General features: G+C 37.5%; 2 protein-coding genes across 4 annotated transcripts in view; one reads left to right on the top strand and one right to left on the bottom strand.

The window, feature by feature from the left end:
• CMSS1 (cms1 ribosomal small subunit homolog) overlaps positions 1-25085 on the bottom strand; it is a 232513-nt gene that overhangs the window by 178504 nt on the left and 28924 nt on the right. The window lies entirely within an intron of this gene.
• The window catches only part of FILIP1L (filamin A interacting protein 1 like), a 189724-nt gene that overhangs the window by 137536 nt on the left and 27103 nt on the right, over positions 1-25085 (top strand). Inside the window, exon 1 of one of the 3 annotated variants that reach the window (XM_033051868.1) lies at positions 16961-17057. The exons of the other annotated variants lie outside the window; for them this stretch is intronic. The gene's annotated coding sequence lies outside the window, so the exon portion shown is untranslated. Of the gene's footprint in view, positions 1-16960; positions 17058-25085 lie in introns of those variants that run through there. 3 annotated transcript variants of the gene reach the window in all.

Below are 25085 nucleotides of genomic sequence, written 5' to 3'. Positions count from 1 at the left end.
TTTCAATTATTGTCATCGATTTATGTTCTGGAAATATTTATTCCATTAGTATACAGGTAAGATATTTTGCACCGTTTAATTTCTTCGCATTAATAAGCTAACATCTTAGGAGTTTACACCTTTTAAAAACATACAAACATTCTGCTTAAAAGGAAATGGTATAAAACATCATCAGAAGACATTCTAGACTTTAAAGTCCAAATATTTACATAGGATCTCTACTCTAATCATGTTGCATCCTCCTCTTAGAATATTTACAAACTTTGAATTACAATTTGCAATAAACCCCCAAAGCATTAGATGTGTTGTCTCTTTAGTTTACTCTGAGAGCTCTCCAGAGTATGCAATTCCTAATCATCTCTAGGCAAAATTTCAACATGGAAAACAATCTACAACAGCATCAGCACTCCAGACAGGATGGGGAAGTAAACAAGAATACTGATCCCCAAGACCCATAGAAGAAAATCATCCCAGTACAGTAAACCAACACAGCTTATATTTGAGACTCCAATGACATGGATAAAAGGATATGAAGAATTTTGATGAAGCTCCAATCTACTATTACGAGCTGCAGTTGAGAGAACATCTCATCTTCTCAGCATTAGTAAAAGCAGATTGAACTCCACCACGATATCCAAATCCAACTCAATTTACAACTATACTCAAAACAGTTCATACCCACTGCTGTGCACCAGCACAGACACATACAAGTCAGAGCTACACATCTGCACAAAGCTTTTTTCGAACATCCAGAAGTTAATAGTTCAGTAAAAACAAGAGTGACTTTTTACAGGGCAACTAATTGCCAGTACTCCTGGTAAGAACAGGATCCTAAAGCTCCACTGATCTAGAGAAGGATTTATAATTTTATTATAAAAGACAAGATACTGGTGGATCTTATCTAAAGATAGGTGGCACAAAAGCACGGATTTCAATCTTCAGTCAGGGAGGGATGACAGCAGTGGTTGTCTCTCCTCCAGCATTCCCTATATGGTGATTGAAGTAAAATGGAACAGTGTAACTTCTGTTCAACTCAAGAAAAGGAAAGGGAAAAAACATAAACTGACTGCTAGCATTTCACAAGAAATAATTACGTGTGCACGTGTGTTCTGTACCCAGCAAGCAGCCCATACCTGTCTCCGTTTGAAATCTGCTCTTCCACTGGATGGCTGTCACTCATGGCACACAGATAGGCAATAACCTTGTTGCTTTACAAAGCTGTATAAACCATTTAGAGTTTCTCATATTATAAAAGATAGCACACCTTGAGATTACAGTAACGTTGTGGTGGAGTACAACAACATAAGAACCATGCACTGATTTCCTTCTGACACCTGACAGTGGGTCACAGTTTGTATGTTTTAGTAAATTACTGAAGCAAAAAGCTCTTCCTCAAGCATGACAAGTCCTCACAGCATTTTATGTTGGTGTGATGGCCAATCAAAGGAAAAACACCACAGCTGAAGTGTTCATGACACAAAATGTAGTTCTCTCCTTAACCATTAGCTGCTCAGAAACCAAAGCTTGACCAGGGCAGCAGAAGGACAAAACCTCTTTAAATGCACTCTTCAAACTGATGCATAATCAGGAGGCAGGGCCTCACAGAAAGGATACGTGTCCCTGTCCCTTCCGACCTTCATCTGCACATCTGCAGGATTCTTCTTGCATGGAAGTGATCCCACCAAATTCAATTTACTAAACTAAAAAGCCAACTATCAAACAAAATAACCCAAACAAATTACAGGGCAATTGAATGCATTTGCTTGCAAGTAAAATTAAACATACAGAAGCTACCAAATAGAAAATATTTAACAATTTTCCTAAAGTTTCTTTTAAAATGTCTCCTCTTTCTTCCCAAACAAGTAGCACATTAATAATTTTTGTTGCACAAGTTTCTCTCACTACATAGTTAGAAATTCTTCTCTTCCTTTTTAACTCCAAAGATTTCTATCAATTTCAGATATATTTTCCTGGCTTTTTTGCTAACATGGGTGACTACCAGAACTGCATAAATAGGTTTCCTTTCAAAGCATTTGTTTCAATTCGTTTTGCTGATGATATTTGTGATGTCTTTTACTCTGGTAGAGATACTAGCTCAGATTTCCCAAGTTTTCAGTATGTTACTTGTTAACACAATACTAATTATGGAGGCTGTTTTCATTGTTTTGGTGTTTTAAAAAGCCAGAGTTGGTTTTTTATCTAATTTTAGAAGTTTAACACAGTATACTTTCTGAATTTAAATAAGACTAGTAAGGCATCTGCCCTTCACTGCCCAGAAAAAGCAAAAATTGCTAGCATAATGCAATCAATTTACCAGTACTTAAAATCTCACATAAGACTTAGCATCTCAAAATTAAATCACTAGACCATAAAATCCCAGAGCCAGAAGAGGTCAGAAAGGAGAGTGAATGAAATTAAAATGTCGTTTAGTCAATTTTCCTTTTCCATGCAAGGACTAAGATCCCCTTGGAATAAGGGCCATAACAAGACCAATCAGTTGCCAAGTTATACTTCTGCAAGGGCCTCACCACTCTTCAGAAAGGAGGCCACATTTCTGAAGGCAAATGTGGTGGGAAACATTCTCCCAGGGTTTTGAGAAATAATTTTTCAGTAGAAAGAAAACAGACTGATTTCTTCCTAAGCATTTTTGAGAACACATTATTTGGATTGTAATTTTCAGCTTCAGGCCAAAGAACATTCCTAAACACACATTTTACATGTCATCAGAAGCTTTATGTGACCAGGTTTGACCTTGACCTTCCCAACACTCTCCCTTGAAATGAATTATTCAACTCAGGACACAAAATTAACTAAGGAAACAGACAGAACTACCCATATTCTCTCCACATCACATACAGTTTGAGATTCTGCAGTTTGTTTACAATTGTGCACAGATGTATGTGTGGCTAGAAACCCTTCTTTGACTCAAGTCAGCAAGTTACCTCAGCATATACTGCACACTGGAAACACTATTTTGGATGGTGCCTGTTTCCAGGACAGCTATTCTATTCATTAAGCAGTACATCTTATGTTGCATTAAGCCATAAACATTCTAGCTAACTCAATATTAAAAAAAAAAAAAAAAAGCCACAAACCTGAATATTAAAATAAAAGAGGTTTTTAATTCTTCCTCTTTTAAAATGAGAGTATGGATGAAGGTTGGTTTGTCTATTTGCATCCAGATTTCCCCCTCTATTCCTTGGCTGAGGCTCTGAACCTCTCCTATCACCGTCCACTCCCTCAGTGAGCAGAGAAATTATGACGGCACTGTAAGATGAAGGCCATGTATAGAAAATCTGAATAAATGGAGCATACATTTTTGTCTTTAAATAAATCAGTCCCTCAGAAGTTAAGTGTACCAATTATGTGGCTAACGTTAGGGCAACAAATTTTTCCTTGCCTTCCTATTGCCATATGCCTGTCATTTTTTTCCTACATTTTCCACTCACTGTTTCAAACATATGTTGCCACTTATATGCCAAGAAAGGAATCTCTGAATTACCCCCTTCAAGTATGATGGAATGGCAGACTGAATGGAGCCAGAGAGAGCACCATTAGCAGTTGTTCACACTTCTGTTTTCTCTTAACTTCCTCTTCTCCAAAGTTTATTCCTCCTATGCAAGGGGGCGCAGAACTATAAAGCCATCTATGACTCATGCTGCAAAATATATAGCTGCAGCCATGTACTGGAGAGGTAATTTTTTTCAATTTTTTTTTTTTAAAGGCCACCTTATATAAACTTTTTCTCCTTTCAGTTTCCAGATGGAAGATTCCTTTGTGAATCGCTTACCCAAGCATCAACACTGGTGATCCAGCATTCTTTTCTTGTAAACTCACTGCTCAGTTTACGAGTGGTTTGCAGTCTCTCTCCCTGCAACTCCTGCTTGCCAGGGTCAGCTTGGGCACACACTTCACAGTTCCAGAGTAGTACACCTCAAAGAACATCTATAACACTACACATGCTCTTGTTTTCTATGTCAAGAGAAGACCATGAAAAGCTAAAATGATGCAGATAATTCTTCAGAAAGGTGGGCAGAAAAAAAACAGTAGAAGATGAATGGAGGGGGGAAAATGGATGTTATGCACTAAAAGAGAAGTGAGCAGTTACCCTGGTAAAATTAAACAGGAATAATTAGTCCACTGAGAAATAAAATTTTTAAATAGGTTTAAAATAATCCGATGCTTCCAAAAGGAGTCACTCAATGACAAACAACACAGAAGGTAGATATGTTGGCCACCTTCAAGAGAAGTTTCATAGAATAAAAAGTGTTACTAAAATGATTTTAATTAAAATAAAACTTCATTATTTTCTTGTCTGGTGCTCTTGCACTGATTAGCAGCATCACAATGACTACGTGACTTGATCTTTTCTTTTTCTGGTTTTGTTTTTCACTTCTTTGGTTGCTTGATTTCAGGTTTTTAGGTTGGTTTTTTTCTTGTTTAGTTCGGGTTTTTTGATTGTTGGCTTGTTTTTCATGTGAGGAGGTTTCCCAAGGAAAAAAAGGGAACCATATATTCAGTGTCAGAAAATTACCTGAACTGCATAATCAGAGACTAAAGAATTACCTTTTACCTCCATTTAAACTCTCAAGAGTGTAATGAAACCAACAGAAATGCACAGTCTGAAACCTGGTATTTTCTTAATTTTGCCACTGTTAATTATTTAAAGTCAATGGTTATGCTAAGAATGGGAACTACCCAGCACGTCTTGCTTTTATTTACAGTTTTGTTATTGAGTGAGACTCTTCTTGGACACGTTTGTTACTTCCAAGGTGTCCTATGAAACTGACTGCTGTTCTTGTAGAATTATGCTTTTCCTTACATTCCTGAGTAGTATTCAGGATTAAGTCAGAGACGCCAAAAAACAGAAAGGTCATATGGCAAGCTCCACTGTCAAAAAAAGAAATCCTACAGGGCTGATGCGTCCCTACCAAAACCTGGAGAGTGTTTGTGGCGGTGTTTTCCTTAACACATCAGTCATATGTATATTTAACTCTGAAAATTAACTAGTACTGTCTGTTCTTTCACTGGCGAAAATATCACTGGGAGACTGAAACGACATGAATAACTATCGCAAGAAAATGTCACACAGGCTCATCCCCCCACTCAACTCTCCACTCTCCACTTTTCTAAAGAGAACTGCTAATAAGTAAAAGGAAAGCAAAAGTTGGTAGGATGTTAAACATCACCTATCGCCCTTCCAATAGATAACAGCTGAAACTTGCATTAATCACAGATTTGCATATTAGTTTTATTAAGTCTACTGAGTGCTCATTCACGCTCTGTCCTGAGTATACATTTCCAAAAAAACCAAAGAATTACACTGTCTGCTGTGACTGGACAAAAAGGAAGTTTTAAACAAGGAGGTTTTAAATTCTGCTGTACATGCCTTGCTTTTCACTTGAGGATCTTCAGTACTACACTTCTGTCCCAGTGGTCCTTGGAGGATCAAGGAGAATATTTTGAGGCCAACACTTCCAAAATCAGTATCTTGTCTCAAGATTTTTATGGGAGCACTGTCCATCTGAAACTGATGTGGTAAAGAACTGGAGGGATTCTGTGAAATGACCAAATCAAATGTTTTATTTCTAAGGGTATGTTAGGACAAGCACAATAACAAAAAGAACTTGTCAACAAGTTCCCACTCTTCAACAAATATACCTCAAAAGCAAAGTCAATATTGATGGATTACTCATACTGGAACCTAATTTAGTCTGGGAGCAGCACAAGAGGGAAGAGAGAAACAAAACCCATGGCCTTGGGTTCAGTCAGCATTCTCCCTGAAAAACATCTTCCAGTCTAAAAAGTTCACATATTCAAAGGCTGACTAGCATTTTTAATTTGAAAGTTCGGTGCAATGAAACCCTAAAGCCACAAATAAAAACTACATTAAGACAACACAGAAAGTCATATGTAGATCATCATAACATAAAGCTCAGATTTTTTAATGTAGGAGTTTTGTTTGCATTTTGTTTTTGTTTTTTTAATGTGGTCTCATTGCCCACAGAATAAGGGCTTACCTGTTTATTTAATTTATTTAATGAGGTTTATGAAATCCAGATTCATTAAAACTAGACTGAGATCACAAAAAATACCACAACAATCAATAAGAGACCAAACTTTGGTATCACTTTCATGTAGCTTGAGAATTATAAGCTCTATATTATACCTTTCACAAAAAAATAAGTCTTATTAAAAACCAGATCAGTTCTGACCAGTTAAAATCACCAGACACATGCTTTGCACATATGGTCCTTAACAAGTGAATAACTCCAAAAAGTGATTAAATTAGCTTAGAAAGACAAATTTAATATCCCATAACCCCCCCAAAAAATATATTTCCAGTATTTTTAAGTGGATCATTTTCCAATAAATTAAAACCACAGACTGGGTGGAAATTGGTCTACCTCCTCTGAATTAATTAACAACAGGAATAACACCACATGAAAGTTCAGCAGATGAGTCTGTAAATACACCCATAAAAGTCTTCTGGTTCTTTCTGTTTATTTTAATACATTTAAGTGCATTTACAGAAAGATGATGATCTCATTAAACCAATTTAAAATCTTATTTTCTTTAGCTGCACCTTCCCAAGTGAATGCTATCCTCAGGCTATTATTTCACTTTGTAGCTGTTGACAGGATGGTTAGGAAATGGTTAATTCTGCAAGATTATGTCTTCCATATGCAACTACCATTCAGCATCCCGCCCTAAGGGCACAATCAACCAATAAAGGCTTTGTTCTGATTATGTAATGCATGTATTTGATACCCCACTTGAGAACTCTGTTGGATGTAAAGACAGCTATAGCCTAGTGACTTTGCAAATAAGATGACGTAATATTTCTTTGGAAGTAACAAAACATCTGAGCATGCTCACTGTGAAACACAGAATTCAGAAGCCTAAGCACTTTTCAGTTTGAACCACTCAGCTGCTCGAGAGTGGTGTCCCCCTTCATGGTTTGCTTGCTCTGTAGCACTCAGAAATTTTTTGACACCAAGAACAGAATCACAATTTTCTTCCAAACTAGTCTCACAAAAAAACCACACAAAACAATCCAACTTCATTTGAATTTACAGGTTCTCAAAAAATGGAATAAAATTCTCTCCCAAATCGCATCTATGAACAAGAAAGAAAAAATGTTTTCTTTAAGCAACTTTTAAAAATGCATATGCCCAAAAAGCAGCAGCCAAAAGAACATCGAAGAGATCTGTGCTATTCCTAAGAGAAAAATTATATGTGAAATTCCAGGTTGTACTAATACACCCATAGCTTAAGACTTATGAAGGTGTTTAACTTAGGATTTGCATTCAAATGTTGCACATTAACACATTCCCAGTACATTCATTGTTCATCAAAGTAGAAACAGTAATAGCCTATAAATGCCATAAAACCATGCACACAAACACAAATTTTAAAAGGACTATCACTTGATGATGTTTTAGATGCAGCAGCTTTTATAGTTCAGGTCAATGAAGAAGCGGTTTTTAAAAGAGGATAACCATGAGAATTACCATGAATAGTGAGAGGGAGAGATAGAACAATATCAGGGTCTGAAGAATGAAGGCAGATTGAAAAAAAATCAAACCCAAAGCTCTACTAGAAAATAAAGTGAACATTTTTATTATGAAAGATGTGACCATTTTCTCTGTCCTCAATGCCATGCAATTGACAGTAACATGTTGACCCTATTCGAAACACAAGATTTCTATGGTAAGTCTATGCAGAAATGCAACACCCAGGCATTTTCCTTTCTTGTCTCAGATTATAGTGAAAGTGAAAAGCACACATTTGCAGTTCTGTGCGGATTACTTCCCAGTTCTGGACCTCTTCCCTTTCCCATTGACCTCCCTCAGGGAACAAAAGTGCAATCAATGAGCCTCCCTGCATTCCAGTACAAATGCTAAAAATACCTCTAGCTTTTACTTCCCAGTCACTCCATTGGACATTGACATCTTCACACGGCCCTCCCTCCACCTTCCAATAATCCAGTAATGGATTTTCTTCTTCAAACATGACAAACTGGAACCCCACCTGAACAACATTAGCTTCTTTTATTGGTTTTTAAATTTTATTTTATTGGTTTTGGCTCCTAGATACACATAGAAAACAGAGGGAGGCACAGAACAGCACGAGAAGAGAAAAAACTCTTTAATAGCTGGTGTAGTAGTTAAAGAAAAAAAATCCCAAACAAACAACTTCACAAGGTGATTTCGTCTCTCTACTATACTGCAATTATGAAAAGAAAGAAATTATTATACTTGCAATAAGATTCACTCACATTTCTTTTCATATTGCTTGTGTTAATGCTATTCCTTGAAGCCTGTAGGAATTCACTACCAAAAATGGGCAGCTTTGCTGCTTTTGGTAAGTACCTAAAATAGAGAAAATGCTTCCAAGAAAGCCCAGTATCAAAGCAAAAGAAATTAGTCCAAGTTTGACTAAATGACCAAAATTCTACGACATCAATACACGTGGAACACAGACCAGGACATCATTTAAAGCTAAGGTATCACAAACAGCCCTCAGTCATTAATTCTAAATATTAACTAAAATCCATTGGAACCATTGTTCATTGAGGTTCAGACACACCCAGAACTCCTTTGTGTAAAGCTGCATAAACTTTTCAGAGTGATTTCCAACAGATCTGGAGGCACTCCAGAATTCCCTCCAACTCAGACCCTGCTCTCCACGAGCAGCCACCACTAAGGGTTTCCACAAGCCCCTGAGCTCTGCATGTTTCTGCTCCAGGGATACCTATGCCTACCACAACCCCTCCAAGAACTGCAACCATCCATCACACTGACTGCTGAGAAAAATATACTTAGCAACATTTCTGGGCATGACTTGCTTTGATTTACATACACACAGATATCTAAAAGTTAAGGCTCCACTTAGGTTCCCAAGCCCCAAGGTCAAAGCAATTTTATAGCTCTCAAAGTGTTTATTCTTGTCAAGCTCTGTATAACCTTATGCCACTCTGGCACATCTTAGGCTTCTAGCAAAACAACTCCTCCTATTTTGGTAGTGCTGGATTGATGTATGCTCCTCGTTACTCAGTAGCAATATCAAGGACTGATTTGTTTTATGGGAGAATAGCCTCTGCCCCTCTACTATAGAAATTTGACATAAAAACAATTAAAATCAGAAAAACAGAAAAGAACTAACAAACTTCATGTGTCCCACATTTGAATGAAAGTAAGAGTTCATGCATAACAGGATCTCCATTTAACCAGTACAACATACATTAGGAATTCAAAAATATACTGGTTTATTTGCAGCTTTCTAGTTCTAGATTCTGTTTATTATAAATGGAATCGAGACATTTCTGTATCATTTTAAAAGTTAAACACAAAAAGACTGCACAAGTACTATCATAAATACAGCATCAGAGTAACTAGAACCTCTTTTCTCCTCTATCCTTGCTACTGGCTAGTTATGCACAAATATTTACCTACACATATAGTTCTGTATTTATTGGAGAGGGGGCAGGAGGGTAAATAACCCGAAGATCTACAAATTTACAGTGCTTAAATTGTTGTTCTGTAGAGTCCCCTAAAAGTACTAAAGTCTATGTTTTCTCGTTGAATCAATTTAAGAAATTAGCTAGTTTATTTTTTTCTTGAGTAATAGTGGTCTGCTTATAAGATAAATTATTAGCAATTATAAAATGTACTATGAGATTTCACAGTAGAATATGCCACTACAGATTTCACTTACGTGAAACTGTATCACTACAAGAAAGAGCCCAATGCATTGCTCTCTTTAATCAATTCTACACAGTTCATGCTGACCACACACCTTTATAAGTGCAATTTTTATGGACTGTAACTATCTTTCATCTAATTAATATTAATCTTCATATTAGAAGCTCCTGACTTCACTGGTCAGAGCAAATAGAAGCCAGAAATTATGCTCTGTCAAAATGTTTTCAATCAAGTTACCCAGGGAAACAATGTTAAAAGGTACAGGAGACTCATCATTTCAACTAAAAATAGGTAACTGAACAAAACAGGTTAAAAATAAAGGACTCAACAACTAAAAGACTCCACAAAATAAAGCAGACTATAAAGCAGTGGCAAAGGCTGCAGGGAAGACTTTGTTTAAAGAGCATAGGATTTTAGGTACTAAAAGAAAATTTTGCCTATCAGGTGCTGGAAGAGAATTTCCTTAAACCACTTTTTTGTGTGCTTTAGTTCAGTTCTCATGCATGAAGCAAGTTCTAGGCTATTCCAGCATTTAGTTCATCTCCTAAAACACTTTCTTAGTAATAGTCCATCCTGTTGACATAATACACGGAGACATGAGATCAATAAAAGTGTTCCCAGATAATGACACAACTTCAATATTGCTGAGTTGAAAGTAATAGTTGTTAAGGTTGATACGTCTCATGCCAGCTGCTGTAAAAAAGTCAAATTAATACCCTTTTGCATTTGTTCCCCCTCCTCACTCCAGGGTTCTGTAAAATTTTTGTTGCAGACTCTGGAGCTGTGGAGTGTCTGGGTCTGCTAAAGACATTTCCCCAAGCCCAAGAGACTCCTTGAACAGTACCTGCTGTGGGCAAGACTAACACAAAGAGCTACATGTGACTACACCCTAAGAGGTCAAGAAATTCTGTAAATACTTTTCCAGACCAGAGAACTGAACCACACAACTAAGTCACATTTCTAAACTATGAATCCATCAGATAGCTCAGCAATTCTGAATCCCAAAGGGATCAAAGTTTTACAAGCTACATTACATCCCTAGGAATCTGCAATCTAAAACAGCCTCTGTAGGATACACTTGCCTCTGCATTATTTCAACACATATTCCTTGAACAGGTACCAAAATCACCAATAACTTGAAGCACTGTGCTTTAAACAGGAACTAACATATAGCTACTGAAATTACAGAGAATAAGAAAAGCCTTTTTCAATGTGTTTCTTACCAGGAATCCTAAGGGGGGGATTTATCAAGACAGAAAACATGTTTGCTATTACATAGATTTTAACATAGATGCAGCATCTAGAGATGCAAAGAAGGGCCTCTGGGCCCATGAGCATGTTTGTGTTTTACTCTGCTAATGCAGGCAGCCCAACAAAAAAAAACATTCTCTCCTTGCAAATTTTGCCTTCCTTAGCATCCATACTCATTCTTCCACTGCCTTAGTCCCTTTCAAAAAAGCTTTTCAACACTGTTTTCACTGGGTTAATCAGTAGGAAGCAAGAGAAGCCTGTTCAACAAAATTACAACAATGACATGTAGACTTCATGATACATTTTAATTCTGGATTCTCTCTACTTAAACACTAAAAAAGAAAAAAAAAGCATAACAGTTTTGTACTCCACTTTGCATAAAATCAATGGCACCACTGAGCTTTCTTCCAGCTCTGGTGCTGCATTCAAGCCCACATTCACCAAGTGTGCGCCTGACAGCTTGTGCTCCCACAGCACCCAATGGTCTCAGGAGGCTCCTGTAAACCTGCCACCCACAAGAAATGCACTGAATGCCAAACCCCTTCTACTTCTGTGCTGTGCTTTGCTCTCCAAGCCACTGGTGGAATGGCATTACCCAGCAAGTGCAGGAACAACAGACGTGAAGGGAAAAGCATCAGGGAAGAGATGGTGCATGATATGGAACAGCTGAAAGAGCCTGCAATAACTTCATCTACTTTTTCACCTCATATCATCAAACCTTTGCAAGGAACGCCCTCCATGTTCAATTCATGTCAGCATGAAAAATTGAGTCAACAAACCTGCACAGTTTTTATTCACACAAGAATTAGAATGCTCTGAAAAGGAGTTGATAATTTTGAATAAAATGACTGAACTCACAGCTTAGACTAATACATTAAAAAGAGACAGGGATACATGTGGAGTCAGACTTGAGGCTCAAAATGTTTCAGCCATACCACTTCTCTGAAGTTTTACAAAAACAATCTTGCTTTGACTGAATCAAAAGGAAATTGATGAAGAAAAGTAGTACGTAGTATCATTTTTTCTGCAGTCTAATGACTAAAAACAGACATTTAAAATATATTCTACTTCCAAGCATGTTTACAGACATGAAACTGAGCACCTTCCAAAGTCCTAAGTCTTCACAGGATTGCAACTCACTTTTGCTATTGCATTAATAATGAAATGGCTGTCGTGCCTCCAGAAATAGCCCAACAGGACAGGCACACTTGTGGATGGGGGTGGGCTGATAAAAAAATCTCACCCATCACAAACAAAACAAACCTCCAATCCCAAACTTCTTAAAATACACTCTTGTACAGAATTTTCATGAACTAAAGAACATTATCTCATTTGATCATGTAGAAAAGATTACTTGGCTATATATGGTTCATATAGAGTAGGGCAAGGCATACAAATTAAATTCTATCCATCCTTGTTCATGGTAAACTCTGCCATGCAAAAAATTATGTTTTTCTTTAAAAATTACCTTGGTCCCATATACAAAATGAAACCACCTAACAAGCAGATACGAAGCACTTGCAAGTTCTCCTTAGAAGCCATTAGTAGTTGAGAGGTGCAGTCATCAACTTCCCAATACAGCGCCCAACACAAAGGGATCTAATTATCCTTAACATTTGGCTAGGAATTTTATTTGCATCTGCCAAAAAAAAAGGCAGAATAATGGAATCTGTAAACAATAGGAGAGTTTGAAAAAATATTTCTCCCTGCTGCCAAAAAAAATTAAAAACACAGAGTAATGGAGATATGAATCTCTTTCCGCCCATGGTCCATAGTAAAAGACACATGAATCTGAAGAATGTTATCTTTAGAACTTTCCCCTGCTTCTGCCCCTTGCCTTCCACATGCATTTATCAGTTGTCAGTACATTTCAGGCTGTAAATAAGCCATAATAACCTTCATATTTCTCTTTGCAATATTCAGAAATCAATCTAAACATTAGGATATGAAACCCTAAAAAACTTTATGGGTTAAATCTAAGACATCATCAAACACAATGCTAGAACAAATAATAAAGATAAATTAGAAAAATTTAGAAGGATGCTAATAATCTAAGAAATAATTGGAGTGAATCTTCTTCCATTGAGTAATGTCCAAACTACCACAAATTTCAGAGACTGAGTACACAGTGGACAAAAATGCTTGAATTAACGTGAGTTATTAAAACATTAAATATCAGAACCCATTTATGCAAGGCAATAAAATTCAACTTGTCAATTCTGTATATGTTTCAGTTCTCCAGGTATCACATGCAAAGCTTAAGCAGACCACCTCCAAAAAAGCAGTTTTAAGCAATGAAAAATACTAATAGAATCTTAGACAGTATTTGTACGTCAGTAGAAGTTTATTAATGGAATATGAAAGCAACCTAAAGATTTAGACCCCAGGGAGAATTTCAAAAGCCCAAGCTTCAGCAGTATCTACATGAAGTAAATGACCAAGAGCCTGATTCAGCCAAGCATTTCAATTTATCATTAAAATCAGACTTCTGCTGAAGTCCTTTCCTTTTTCAACAAAAATACACAGGACTGTTTTAAGTGCTTTGTTGAACTGAGGCCCAAGTTCTAATTTCCTTTATTTATCTTAGATACAAAATGGCCAAAGGAAGGGGTCAAATGCTGCAATAAGATAGGTTATGGGTTTAAGGACACTGCAACTTCTGCTATGAAATGCCATGGGAAGAAAAAGGAAAGAGAAGTAGTTTAACGATGGAAGTAATGGGAGGAATTCAGATAGTTTAAGATAATGTCTAAACAATTGCCTCGAAGTCTTTCAGCTTATTTGTCCTATCTTCTCCTTGCCTCATATAATCTTCCATCTTCCCAGCTTCTATTTTTCTGAAGTAAAATCCTGAAAGAATGTGGGCACAAATAACAATACAAAATGATAAGCAGAGACTAGAAAAAAGTCACTGCAAGCAGCTGCAGAGAGCAACCCTGCATTGAAAGGAGATGCACCAATGATTTAATAAGATATTCTTTTGGTCTCCAATTTCTACAAATCAACAGCTCCTTTTGCTGTCACAATACTTGCAAATGCACCAATTCTGTGTAAAACTATGTGTAGTAACTAAGGAAACAGAATTCATTTTCAAGGAGCAAGAGAGAATGAGACAGGCACAGCTGCCTGCCCAAAAGCTTTTCTTTTTTCCTTTTTGGTGTAGTTCACCAGTGCCAGGATTCCACCTACAGATACTGAAAGAAACTGTAAAAACACAGTAAAGGAAGGCTTCTTTGCAACTCAATTCATTGCCTCAGATAAAAATAAGCTTTTCATGTTATAGTAGTCCAGAACTTGGAATTTTTAATAATATTTCCAGGCCCTTAACAGGGCTTGGGTAGCACTGTACAATGTCCCTTAAGTCATAACAATATAAGAGAAGGAAGTCAGGTCATTACACACTCAGTTGATGCTCTTTGATAAAGATGGTTTGCAGGTCACAGATGTGCATTTTTGTATTGCAGAGAGGAATTAATTAAGAAATGAGGAGTTTGTACTTTGGCCATCCCCAGATGTAAACACAGACTTATAAACAGAAAGACTTGCATTCCCTATTCCTTGTTCCCAGAGTACCAATAAACTTATCACCAGCACTATCTAAGCTGTGTTCCTTGCCACTCCAGAACAGAACTAGATTGTGAGAATGAATTTTTGATTACCAGCTTTTGAGAAGTCCTCTTCTTCAAAGCTGCTTATGGCCTAAAACAACTGTTTCATGTGGGAGAACAAAAATGCAGACAATTTTCATATAGACTACAGAAACAGGGTGCGTGCAAGTGAAGGGAAAGTTGCAGAAAAACAAAACAATTGCAAAGGGAAGGGCAGAAAAAAAACAAACTCAGGACAGAAACAGTATTCTCACCCCTAAGATTTTCTATATTTATGCTTCCATGCGTTTAAAAAAGAATGCATTCACATTTAATTCCTAGCTACCTTCCACTGAATAAATTCCCTGACTCCCCCTGCAAATCAAAACTGGATACAGCAGTATCTCCACAGCGTGCTCTTAGTGCCTTGCACCTGCAGTTGTCCTGTCATTTTAAACAGTCCCAGCAAAAAGGCTGAGTTTGTAGCTGAAGATATTTCCCATAGCAAGGTCACCCAGATGAGCTTCTATTTCAAATTATCTCTATTGGCATAATACTTTTGAGAAAAACTAGACAAACTGTTAGCCTCTAAAAACATTAGTCAAGGAATTGAACAGGTCAATATCAGCTAAAGGACAGGTTATTTTGTTTTTGTTTGGATTTGATTATTAACTCCCCCTAGAATAGCAAATTAAATATTATCCTGGTCTGTCCATTGGTATATTCAAATAAGATGTTTTCTATCTCCAAAACCATTTGGGAAGGGTTAGTATTAAATAATTTGAAAATTTTCTGATGAGGCACCCAAACCTAAACTTTTTAAGAAACATACAAAGAGGGCACAGCAGGATCACTCATACAAATAAGCAGCAGAGTTCCAAGGCAGAAGTCTACTCAGTAACCATGCAAGGGGTTGCCTAGAATTTTCCAACTACAGAGTAAGTACCTTTTTCAGGCTATACTCACTAATATATGCAAGATAGCTAGATGTCTGTCTTGTTAACAAAATGCAAACATCTTAATCACCATTTGTCTTCATACCTACAGACAACACCCCCAAATAGGTAACTTGCCTTATTGTTAGCATTCTGTTCAATATGGCAAAACACATTAAAAGAAGGCAGAGAATAGCTTAAGCTATAGAGATGAAGACTAAAATTCAAATGCTGCAAATAAATTAATTGTGGATGCACCCACTACTTTAGTAGTGTGGAATGCCTTTCAAAGGTCTAATTTACCTACCAACATAAAACTTTATTTCACTGAATCTTGTTAACCCTTAGTGAATTTTCAATAACAAAATTTGTGCCTATTTCCAGTATTTCTTCTGTCATCAATGTTTCTTGAAGGTTACACTAAAGGACAGGGACTACAAGATATACATTTTAAATTGTTCAATCTAAATCCTACTTTTTGGTTTTCTGCCTCTTTCCTAAATATTAAAACAAACAACTCATTTCTTCAAGATCTTCTTACTAAAAATAGTTGGTTAGACTGCTTAATTGTATTAGCTGAAACACAAACATATGAAAAAAGAAAGGGGTTTGTAGAAAAAACATTGAAGAGAAAAAAAAAAATCAGATTTCATCTGGCCTTCCCATCATCACTTAAGAGAATTGTTTTGTAGTTACATCATCAGGAAATAAAATACTATCCTCCAAGGACCCCAACTCTTTACAGAAGGGAAAAAAAAGGAAGGCTCAAAGTTCATATCCCCCCTCAGAGGAGTTCAGCTAAAGTCACATTTTTTGTCATAATAAAATTAAAAGAAAAAAAAATAAAACCAGAAAAAGCTCCCTCAGAATTACTAATTAAACAAGATGACTTCGAATTTAGTTTTTCCGTTTTTAAACTCTAGGCTGCGAGACTAAGGGAAAACATTGTACCTAACCAGTAACAACTTCTAATGACTTTTTTATCAGGGCTGGAGAGGAACTGCCCTAACCCAACCTTCCGCACATTCTTCGCGGCCCTGAGCTGGTGGACAAATGCAGTGTTTCACACAGTGCCGGGCTCAGCCGGAGCCAGTACCCAGGGCCGAGCTGCCAAAGGCGAGCTGAACTGCCCAGAGGGAGCCGAGTTTTCCAAAGGGAGCCGAGCCGAGCTGCCCGGAGGGAGCCGAGTTTCCCAAAGGGAGCCGAGCCGAGCTCCCCGCAGGGAGCAGAGCTGAGCTGCCCAGAGCTGAGCTGCCCAGAGCTGAGCTGCCCAGAGCTGAGCTGCCCAGAGCTGAGCTGCCCAGAGCTGAGCTGCCCAGAGCTGAGCTGCCCGCAGGGAGCCGAGCCGCCCAGGCAGCGGCCGCACCGGAGCGCACCGGGCAGCGCGGCGGGGCCGCACCGCGCCTTATATGGCAAGGCGCTGACGTAATGGTGCATAGGCTCGGGCCGCCCGCGCGCCCATCCCTCATTGTTCCGCGGGAGCGCTGGAATGCTCGCAGCAGCCCCGATGCCACCGCGCAGCGCCCGCGCCCCGCAGCACCGGCTCACCCGGGATTGCTATAGCCCGCCAGCGCAAGGTAAGGCAGAGGGTGGGAAGCAAGCTTCTTCTGGCAAGCACTGGCGCTTCTGGCTTTTTCCTGTTGAGATAACCTTTTAAAAAGTCACTTCCAAAAAAAAGAGGGGTAAGAACTAAGGAACAATGAAATACTCCAAAACAGCACCAAGAGATCTAGAAGATGTCTGGTGAATCATATATAGGGTAACTATTTCAAGCGTTAAAAACTGTCTTTAAAACAATTCCTGCAGAGGCAACAGATGAGGAATTAACGTTAACATTAAAGGAGAGAGTTATGAATTACACACACTTTCCAAATGGTCGGATAAAATCATGACTGCATTTAAAGCTGTGGAAGGAGTCCAACAGTATTGTAATATATTAGGTAGAGCTACTGCCTCTCTTTCTGCTGCATTTACATGCATATGCTATGTATTAGTAGACATGTACACACACGTCTCTAAGCATTTACTATACTTTTGAACAACTTCTACTGTAGTTTTCAGAGCGATGTATAAATTGCCACAAACATTACTTTGCATTAAGATTATGCTATGTCTAAAAGAAAGAATTGCAACTAGTTTAATTACTAACAAACTTTTCAACTCCTACACACTGCTTCCCTCTTCTGTGTCTTGCGTGCAAGTGTCAAATCACAAGAGGGCAGAACTGTCAGATTTTGACGAAAAATTTTTTAATCGTGTTCAAACACATGATGAGTGTGAGAATCAGAAAGCACACTGCTCTCTTCTAGGCTTATACTGCAAGATGCTCAACAGTATTGCAGCTATTAACTCCAGAAAACAGGGAATGAAAAACAGCTCTGACGAGGCACAAAGCACTTGGAAGATTAGACTTCAGCGTGTTTATAATTCACACCTGCATAGTATGCACAATTACACTGTGCTCTCCGTTAATTAAGGGCCAAGCCCTGTCAAATCTTTCTTCATAGGAACAACTGAATTAAGTCAATTGTACTGTCCTACTTGCAAATTGGAACTATTGAGCACTGCTCTTTAGAGTCCTATGAGTAATTTAAAATGTTATGCAAGTTAGACTTTAAGACCTTTAAATTCGAACTCCTCTTACAGGTAAAAATATGTTTTTGTGGTATGTTCTCCTTTTTCTTAATACCAAAATAAATCCAATTTTAGGAGAGAAGTAAGGCTTCTTTTTCCCTCCATTTAATATTTTAAATCCTGCAAAATCCTTGTTCAGTTATATATTTAGGAAAAATCAAAGCTGGGACTAACATATACATTGTTGTAGTATCCTGCATATGCAGATTTAGAGGCTGAGCCAAAACATCTTGCGTGGACTTTTTCATAACTTTTTTTTGCTTTAAACATGGAGAAAATATGAAGCAGTTATTTCCAATATGCTTCTAAAATGTAAATATAAAGTGACTTTCCATTTCGAAGATAATTCAGGCATTTGTGTATTATTAACACGGCAAATTAGATAAAAGTCACATCCATGTTTCCAACATATTCTTTTTTGTAACAAGCAAAGTTTATACCTCTGTTGAGAGAATCAGGGAAGAAGGCAATGTATAATGTATATATAAAATGAAAAGAATCCTTGCAACCAGAAAAAATGTAATTTCACAGTACAAAAACAATACCCCATATCAGTATCCTGAGCCCCTTAAAACGTCTTCTGCTCAGTATTCTGTCATATATGCAGAGTCTTCACAGTTTTAAAATGATTACTTGGTTTTCTAAATATCCAGTGTCAAGTTATAAAGTAGAAAACTTAAGTACATTATGGAGAGATGTGTTAGGAACAGAAGTTAAGTGACAGTCTTCAAAAAGTGTGTCTGAGTAGAAAGGATGAGCTGAGGAAGTCAAAAGATAACAATACAGCAAAGAAAAAATATTAACAGGAATGTTATATATGCAATAAATTTGATAAAAGTACTAAGAAGAAAATCTAAAAAGTCTGCCCATAGGTAAGAGACAATTTCAGCTGCTCCAAATCCAACAGTGAAGGGTGACTTCTTTCACTAATTACTGCTTCAGCAGTATCTTAAGTACCATCTGTACTCTGCATACTGCTAGCCTAAAACAAATCATAACATCTATCAACAGCCAGAACTCTACTTCCCATAGTCTGTCTTCCTCAGATTAAAAAAGAAAACATTCTTCACTTAATACTTACAGGACCAATTTTGCTCTCATTTATACTGGTAAAACTCCAAAATAATTAGATGAAGGTGTAATAATGAAACTGTCTCTGCTGTTTTCCTCCTCCACCACCTCCGTATTACACTCCTTTATTATATCCGATTTCTTAACATGTTTTTGGGTATTAATTTATTGGTATTCCTAATTTTAAGTGATTAAAAGGCTAGCTTCTGTCAATTAAAAGTAAAATTAATTAAAATTAAAAGACAGTGAAAGAAAAGAATTATCATGTAACTCAGCCTTAAACAATGGTAATTTCTTAACCTAAATTTCTTTTTATAGTAATTTTTCACAACATCCAATGTGAAAACATTTTAAGAACAAATATATCCTCCAGAAATGAAAGTCAACTTCCTATCAACTGCATCAACCCTTTGTTCCTTTCCCGTCACTTCCCTTTCCTCCACTGACAAACATCTGCTGACAGCAGAATTTTTAGATATTTGATCCAGAAGAAAAAGGATAGTTTCTATTCCCCATCAGTATTAGTAAAATCAAATTATTTCTTCATTTGTGCTGAGCAACAGAATTTTCATACTATTTCCCTAATACTATGATGAATTACCAATTTTGCACTTATCATGGGATTAAAAAAAAGTTTGGTTTTACTCCCAGTGCTTCCCCTCTGTGGCAGATCTTAAAAGACTGCTACTTTTCTTCAGGAGAAATTCTTTACCACAGGTAGTTTGGCACTAGCAACTGAGCAACTACAGCTCCTCTGGACCTTTCCTATGAGCAAAAATCCTGGGTGTGGTACTATCTGAATAAAGTTCATCAAAGAAGCAATTAAAATATCTAAGTCAGAGAATCCTCATGAGTTCATAATGTAGGAGGACATATCTTTAAAAACCATTGCATAAAACTCTAGTTCTGACTCATTAATAGTTTCCCTCAACTCTTTACCTGGTCACCAAGTTGATTTGAACTTCGAAACTGTGTCTTAGCAATAATTTTTAATTGCTTAGGTTTTTCTTTCATACTGAATAGATTCTGCCATGGCATCCTTAGGGTTTGGGTTGAGCTTCTTGATGTAGTTGAAAGCTTGGTTAGTTCAACCATTCACAAAACTGTATTACTCAGCTCCAAGAAGGTAAAAATCACTGCTGAAAAATTCTAAATATAGTGCCCAGTCTTGTGATTTAAGTGAAGTAATGGACACTTCAACTATTAACACCTCTCAGTACACTATGCTGATTTTGAGGTTTGCTGTGTTTTCTGTCAGCAAGACAAAAATCACTTTGATTGCATGTGCAGTGCACCATGCTGTTCCTGAAGTTCAGTAGCTGAGCTCATACTGATGCACCAATGGAGCACTCTCAGGCAGTTTCAGCTCACTTCTCCAGAGCGTTCACAGTTTCTAGCAGAATGTATTTGAAGATTTTCTGAGGCAGTCTGTAGCCACCAGTTAAAAACAGTATGAAAAACACCTCCCAAAGCAATTGCTCCTCACCAGGGCTGATGTGACTTTGAAGAGGTGAATGCTCATGCTTTCACTGTTTAATGAATGCTGGCTGAACATCCAGCCACATCATCACAGAACCCTCCTTTAAAAGCAATATGGTAATATCAGGGGTGAAAGTTCAACTCAACCTTGCTAGACAACTCCACACAACTCAAAACCATAACCTTGGTCATTCAAGCTCATAAATGCATGCACTTTTTGCCTGTTGCAGGAGTCATGCCTGCTGCTGCAGCTCATGACAATGATGTGACACAGCTGCTTGACTTCAGCCTCAGGCTGAGCAGGTGACCACCAGAGCGTGGCTGCTGAGGCAAAGCAGTAGAACTTGAGCCACTCTGCTTCATGCTGCATGCTCAAAGAAGCTGAGAAACCAGAGCCCACAGCCACCTAACTGCTCACGCCCAAAATTCCCAAAGCTTTACAGATGTACGTCAGGCAGGGTACACAAAGCTCTCGTGAACATGACTGAAAACGTGGATGGGAAAAAAATCCACTCTTGACAAGAACAACACTCATCTTGCATACAATATCAGGAATGTGAAACAATACATCAGACATCATTATCCTTTATAGATTTCCAAAGGCTTGGGAAGGAACACAACAATTGCACTTAAATGATGGATAGAGTTCTTAAAATCTGCCTTAAACCTAATATTTAAAGCATTTTCTTTAAAATTCACTGCAGACAGCTGACTTAAAACTTCGTCTTTTGTTATTAGAGACACAAAGCTTATCTAGTGTTTGCATAGCAACTATCGCAATGACAGAGTGAGAGAATGAAGAAAAATTTTTAAAACTGAAATGAAGCATGATGCTACTGCCATAAAAAAACCACATAAAACTGGCTGCCTAAAAATAGAAAGTAATGCACTCATAAAATTCCCATTTTAATTACATATTGGACAAAACTATTTAAGAGCTAAGTTTAAGCTGACTGAATTCTGTTAGCTTTCAATGGATTTAATCTTTTTTTGGTATAATTCATAAAGCTTTCAGTTATTAAGTCTAACTATGAAGAAAATTTGGAAATTTTATCACATGTAAGTTTGACCTACCTGAAACTAATGTCACCCATCACATACCCAAACACGATTCTATTCTACTTAGCCACAAAGAAGCTCAGAAGAATAATACATGCCACAGTTTATTTTGTTTTCAACTTCAAAATGCTACCCCCCCCGGTCAAGCACATTATACACCTTAGAAGAGCCATTCTGTTACCAAAAAAATATCTATACCAAAAAAATGGAAAGTGATTTATATTGGTCACTTGAACCTGAGGGTGTAACAATGTCACATTTGGGGCAGCCAATCCCTAATCTAAATATCTGAAATTCAGTACTGAACACACTAATCTGGATGTAGAAAGGTGTGGGGGAAAAAAAATGCAATGCTCAAGTGTTAATGCTTAAATCTGAAACATTTTTCTTAACTTGCAAAATACTACTATATACTCTTTTTAATGTAAAGAGAGAAGCTTTTTAATTAGCAGCCAAAAACTAAATTCCCAAACTAAATACCGAGTTGTCTTCAATGCAAAGGCCACCAGGAACCTTGGCAGCCCTAAAACATCTAAAATCTGTGTTTCTAAAGAAATATCTAATCTATAAATGAGCATGTTCATTTCTATGCACATGAGTAAGCAGAGCAGGAGGATAAAAGCCTCTGCAGCAAAGTCAGCAAGTACAGCTTCACTAGAGGCCAATTCCAGATGACAAATAGCTGCCTACGAGGGTGGTGTGGGGACGACACCAACCGGTGGAGAATGCTTAGGATTGTGCTGGGAGATTGACACTGGCTCCCTTTCGGGAAAGCAGCAAACAGCTGACTGTCAAGCTTATTCAGTTGCTCACCCATACAAAGGAGGAAGGAGAAGAATGTACCGTTATACCAAGGAGCAGCCACTTTGGAAAGGGTCTTCTGGCCCCTGCTTTGTTCCCACCTGCCACCTAGAGCTCTATAGAATTACTGTCATCTCTGTAAAGAGCAAAATTTCTCTATTTCAGTCACAATTAACTGGGTGGGAAGAGTCAGAAATTGAGATTGGTAGCATTTTGTAACTTGTAAATGACCCTCTCATATATCTAGATTAAAGCAATTAACTAAACTATTTGCAAGTTCTGCCTAGAGAGAACTCTCTTATTTTTAGCATTTGAAACCACATTATAAATTAGTGATAAAAGCTAAAATATATTACATCAGAAATATACTGTACATGAAAGCATGCTACAGCTCCTTCATTTTCAGTGACATCTGAAACAAGAAACTATAACCTGAATAGCACAGATCACCAGCCAAGAGGCAAGGAAAGAGATCAAGTAGGGCATGCAGCCAAATGTCACATAATGATACTGAGTTATAAATCAGTTTGGGGTACACTAACTAGGCACAGAATGTTCAACTCAATTCGCAGTTCCTTAAAGAACAAGGAACACAAAGTCTTCATATGAAGGGATAAGGGAAGCATACATGCATGTGACCCTGCTCTTTCCTAAAAAAGCCTTTTTCTGTGACAGTTTTTGAAAGGCAAAGAACACTGGAAAACAACTAAAGATGGAAAAAGTAAATCTCTCTCTTGGCTTTAGGAAGACTCCTCGTTTTAAACGAGTTTAAGAAATCATTGATCACACAAATGCTAGAACTAGTTAAATCCACTTTTTTTTAATCCCAACGATTTAGGGTTTTTTTTCCTGCGAAATTGAGAAATATTTCTTTTACAAAGCAAGGAAGTTACTCCAGCTGCTGAACACACATGCAAGTAGCTAAAAAACCCGAAACACCACAGTCATCCTAAACAACTGCTATTGGCACTCTGAGTAGACATACAAGTAAAAGGATCCAGTTTCTTTTACTTTAAAGCAGGGTCTGTGATCTTTAACACAGTGAACAACCAAGGCTGCACAGAAATGGAAAAATCCTACTTCAACACATCATAATCAACAGACCTGAGAGAAAAGATGTTCTTCAGTTACACAGTTTATCACAGGTGAAGAAGCTACTTTAACTATCATTTGCTATTGAACTGTGAATTAAATCTGTGAAGTAAACCTTGGTTATAACTATAACCATTTTAAAAATTCTCAAACTATCACCTTTAGGTTTCCAATGTAGCTTCCTGTCCTGTAGTCTAAATGAGTGTATTAGTCCTCTTTGAAGAGGATCAGTTTTGAGAAGCCATGTAAATTTAAATGCTGAACCAGAGCACCTTTGCTCAGGATTAACATGTTTTAGACAAAACATGCATTGACATTGCGCCTTTAGATAATTCACCTGGTGAATTATCACCAGGTCTATGTTGCCAGAGGTCTTCTGGGAGAAAATACAAATTCCAAACATTTAGCATGAAAATGAATTATCTGCCAGGTCACTAAGTCACCAGAGCTATAGAGGTTTGGTACCTAGAACTGTACCCAGAAGCAATTTGTAATGCACAAGAAAAAGTTTCAATACAATTTCTGAAGATTACAGAGTGCAAACCAGGAAAGTAGCAGGATCCTTCATCATTGCAGCTTTGAAGACTAGCTAGTTGACCCTGCCACAATGCGTTGCTACCATCTCTCTCACCTGTGTCTCCAACATGAAGTACTTAGAGAAAATGGACACCCTCACATTACCAAGTCTATGGGAAAAGATGCATATTTAGCTTCAAAATGAAACGTCTGTTTGATTTTTACACTTGCTGTTAACATTATTACTTACAGTCTTGGCTACCAGAAAAAGTTGCAACTGTATTAGCAAAACCTGATAGAAGTCTCAACTACACTGCTTCATGCAACTTAGCATGAAGGAAAATTTAAATATTGCAAGCTAAAGTTGCAGTAACAAGATTTAAGCTTTCTGACAAAAAAGAAGAAATGGGTGCCACCCAAGCCCAGTTTCAAGCACTCAGAATTTATTAAACACACAGAGCTTCTTCAGGAAATAAGCATACCAGAAAAAGGGCTGGCTTACTTTTGTCTGAGGATGTATGTATATAAAACAATTTATAGGTATAAACAGAACTCTCAAGAAATAATGGAATTTGAACCCTCCCACAAAGCAGTGACACCACCTCTATAATTTCTGAGGAATGTTTGTCTCATTGTTTACAACCAGCCTCATTCCTACAAACAATGGCAAACTCTCAGTCTTCCCTAACAGTGCCATTCAGTACTAAAGTATTTTTATTTAACTTACCATGTTTAATCTATGTAATTTAAATCACAATTTTAGCACATAAATTCTTGTACACTGAGCATGAAGAGTGCATAATAAAGTTTGCAGACAAGTTCCACCTGTCTAGAAGCAAGTAGCCACTGAGCAGCCTATTCAGGGCTGGCAGCATGAGTAAGATGCCTTCAGTTCAAAAGAATAAGTGAGCATGGCAGTATGGAAAGTTCTAAATTTTACCACTGCTGATGAC

This window comes from Catharus ustulatus, chromosome 2 (genome assembly GCF_009819885.2).
Source record: "Catharus ustulatus isolate bCatUst1 chromosome 2, bCatUst1.pri.v2, whole genome shotgun sequence".
Classification (NCBI taxonomy): domain Eukaryota; kingdom Metazoa; phylum Chordata; class Aves; order Passeriformes; family Turdidae; genus Catharus; species Catharus ustulatus.
The sequence above is the reverse complement of the archived record's forward strand: the minus strand, read 5'-3'. Positions and strand labels throughout refer to the sequence as shown.